A 4,097-nucleotide genomic window follows, 5' to 3' on the forward strand; every position below is an offset into this window, starting at 1 on the left:
TTGAATTTCACGCTACGCGCCTTGTTGTTCTGCACGATCAATGATTTGCTTGCACTATGTAACCTTTCAGGACAGAGTAAATAAGTAGACACAGCGTGCCCTCATTGCTTAGATGGTATCACGAGTATGTGGCTGCTCCACTCGTGTAAAACGTTGTTCATGAGCCACCGTAGGTTCTTTATCAGGTATCATCTATACCGCAACATGAAGAAAAAATTCGATGAAACGAGGGAGAGAGATTTATGTTCAAGGCACTACAGTGGTCAAGAGGTGCACAATATGGTTAAAGATCTCGATGTTGTGTTTGGAAAGGGGAGTAAAAAATCTAAGGATACCAATGGCATATGGAAGAAGAGATCGATATTGTGGGAGCTATCGTAATGGAAGCACCTTGAAGTTTGCCACTGCATTAACATCATGCATGTAGAGAAGAACGTGTGTGAAAGCTTGGTTGTTCTTTTACTTAATATTCCAAGCAAAATGAAGGATGGACTCAATGCAAGATTTGACTTGGTTGATTTGAAGATCGGGCCCGAGTTGGCACCTGAGCCCTCCGAAAAAAGGTAGAACGAGGCTTCCTCTTGCTTGCTATAATTTGAAAAAGGCCGAGAGAACCAAACTGTGATGGTGCTTGCATGGTGTGAAAGTTCCGTCCGGTTACTCCGCCAAAATCTCAAAACTTGTTTCGATGAAAGATTTGAAATTAGTTGCATGAAGTGCCATGATTTTCATGTGTTGATGACACAGATGCTTCCTGTTGCAATCTAAAATATCCAACCACCTATCTCCAAGGCACAATCACCAAGCTGTGTTACTTCTTCAATACGATTTCTCATAAGGTCATCGATCCTGAAGTACTTGATGTTTTACAAGCTGATGTGGTGAAGACACTATGTCATCTTAAGATATACTTTCCTCTGTCATTTTTCGATATCATGGTACATGTTATCATTCACCTCATGAGAGAGATAAAGATATGTTGCCCAGTATTCTTACGTCAGATGTACCCATTTGAGAGGTACATGAGAATTCTCAAGAAGTATGTATAAAACCAATCTCGTCCGGAGGGCAGCATCGTCCAAGGTTACACAACCGAAGAGGTAGTCGAATTCTGCATCGATTACATGGAACAACTCAAACCAATAGGTGTGCCCATGTCTCATAATGGGGGGAGATTGGATGGGAAGGGGACTATAGGTAGGAAATCAATCATTGCTAACTTTGCTACATTATCTAAAGCCTATTTCATAGTCTTGCAACATATGACTGAAGTATCCCTGTATATCGACATGCATAAGGATGTGCTACGCGGAGAGGATCAAGGACGTACGGAGGCTTGGATCACAAAACAACACAACTGCAACTTCAACAACTGGTTGACAACGCGAGTCAGTAATAATAGTTCAACAGAGAATAATATTGGCTAGTTAGTAAGATGGCCAAGTCACACAGTCGTGACATTTGAAGCATATGACATAAATGGGCAAATCTTTTATACCAGAGCACGAGATAGTAAGAGCATGATACAGAACAGCGGTGTGCGCATAGATGCCTTTCAGGACAAACGTGGGGTGTGTGCGTACTATTGGTATATAGAAGAGATTTGGGAACTCGACTATGTATGTTTCAAGATCCCCCTCTTTCAATGTCATTGGGTTGCACTCTCAAGTGTTAAGGTAGACAAGTATGAAATGATTATTGTTGACAACGAACATGCCGCATACAAAGACGAACCATTTGTACTTGCCAAGCTAGTTGTCTAGGTCTTTTATGTGCAAGACCCGGCAAATCCAAAGCTTCACGTAGTCCTTCAAGGAAAAAGAAGGATTGTCGAAGTTGAGAATATCGTGGACGAAGAACAGTACAATCAATTTGGTGAGTACCCTCTTGGAGATGGCATCTCCCTTAACAAAGAACAACTTCTGACCGGAGTCGCTTGCTATCTGCGCGTCGATCATCAAGAAGTGTTGACTATTAAAGCTGTATGATGTTGCTCAATTGTTATGTACCTATATATTGCAATGTAATATGTTAAATTGAATTAGTTATAAATTTACTTAAAAATTTCATCTCATTAATTTATGGTTTAATGTGTACTATAACATGGTGTTAATATCAATAAGTACAAACAAGAGTACAATTAAATTTGATTACTTCCCTCTCTCAGACGACAATGACCTTAACGATGAACAGCTTTCGAGACCAATAGCATGTTTAGTGTTGATGTTAAATTTTGGGTTATAGTAACATGAATGAGATATACACCATTTGATAGTACACATTAAACCATAAATTTACGTAAAAATTTCATCTCATTTGGAGTTCGTATGAATTATTTATGAATTTTGCAAGTTTTTGGAAAATCAATTAGTACAGACGAGTTATTTTTTTAACAGTCTATAATAACAGTACAGACGGCTATTTATAAAGAACCATTTGTACTAATATCAGTACAGACAGCTATGTACAATGAGCCATCTGTAACCATAATATTAGTACATACAATTCTTTATAAGTAGCCGTATGTACTAATGTTAGTACAAACGGCTCTACCTTATGACCCGTCTGTACTAACGAGGGTATAAATACCGTTCAACCTGCACCGCCACCTAGTTCATTCCTAAACCCTAGCTGCCTCCTTCTCCCACGCTCCACCTGGCAGCATCCCCAGCGATCGCACTCCTCGACTCCCCTCCCAGCGACCTCCCTCCCGATGACCTCCATCCTGGCGTCCTCCCTCCCGGTGACCTCCATCCCTACGACCTCCATCCTGATGGCCTCCCTCCTGGTGACCTCCATCTCGACATCCTCCTTCGCGGTGACCTCCCTCCAGTGTTCTCCCTCCCAGTGACCTCCCTCCCGACGTCCTCCCTCCTGGCATCCTCCCTCCCGGTGGCCCCCCTCCCGATGGCCTCCCCCCCAGTGACCTCCCTCAAGGTCCACCTTTCCTCCCTCTCTGTTGACTTGGACAACAAGGTTCATTTATGATTTTGCTCCATGATGAATATATATGCTGAGAATTGGGCATGTCTCTGAGTATTCTAGCTTAGGCCTATGATATCTCTAATTATTTGGTTGAATTGATAGCACCTAGAGGCTAATTAGTGCGTGTCTCAGTTTTGTTCTGTACATTGAGATGCACCTGGTGGTTTTGTTCTCCTATGTGCAGTCAGTTCATTTGATCCCTGGATTAGTGCTGTAGTGGATTTCAGAGTGAGCTTTACATATCTCATACTAGACAAATTGGTGATCCAATTGCTGTTACTATCCCTTTTGCAATTTGTTGTTCAATTTTGTTTCTGTATGAGATATGGTCTTGGTAGTGACCTTCCAGTCCTATTCCGAGTATGTGAACTTTGGTTTGACACTGCAGTACTGCCCATGATAATTATTTGATCAAGGAGAACTTTGTACAGGTTTTCTTACTAGCTGAATATTTAGGAATATTGTCCAATTGATGATGAATTCTATAGGACAATTAGGGAGCATGACCATGTTAGTCATGGATCCAATTGTTACATTGTTTCTGAGAGCACATTTATTCAATTTTTATTCCTAGTACTTGGAATATACATGATGGTGGATATTGATGGTCCTATATTTACCTGTTGTTTCATTGAAAGATCATGTATATATATATTACTATATGGCTATTATGTTTGCTTGTGGCCTTGTGTTAGCCCTTCATTACCAATCGGCTTGTCAACATCTAGTAATTTGTGGAGGATCTCTCTCCCCCCCCTCTCTCTCCCCATTATTTTGTATGAGTTCTTGATTCAATAATTCTGTCAGACAAAAGAAAGTATGAAGTCATTTCAATGAAGTACGACATATTGGCATGTTTTTAGCCTGTTGAGCTTACCATCTACAAGAGATTGTCTGTACTCCACAAATATTCCATCTTTGTTGATCTGGACAGCAAGGTTCATTTATGATTTTGCTCGATGATGAATATATGTGCTGAGAAGGGGAATGCTCTCTGAGTATTCTAGCTTACGCTTGTGATGTCTCTAATTGTTTGGTTGAATCGATAGCACCTGGAGGCAAATTAGTGTGTGTCCCAGTTCTGTTCTTGTACATTGAGATGCATACAGTGG

This window comes from Phragmites australis, chromosome 8 (assembly GCF_958298935.1).
Source record: "Phragmites australis chromosome 8, lpPhrAust1.1, whole genome shotgun sequence".
NCBI lineage: Eukaryota > Viridiplantae > Streptophyta > Magnoliopsida > Poales > Poaceae > Phragmites > Phragmites australis.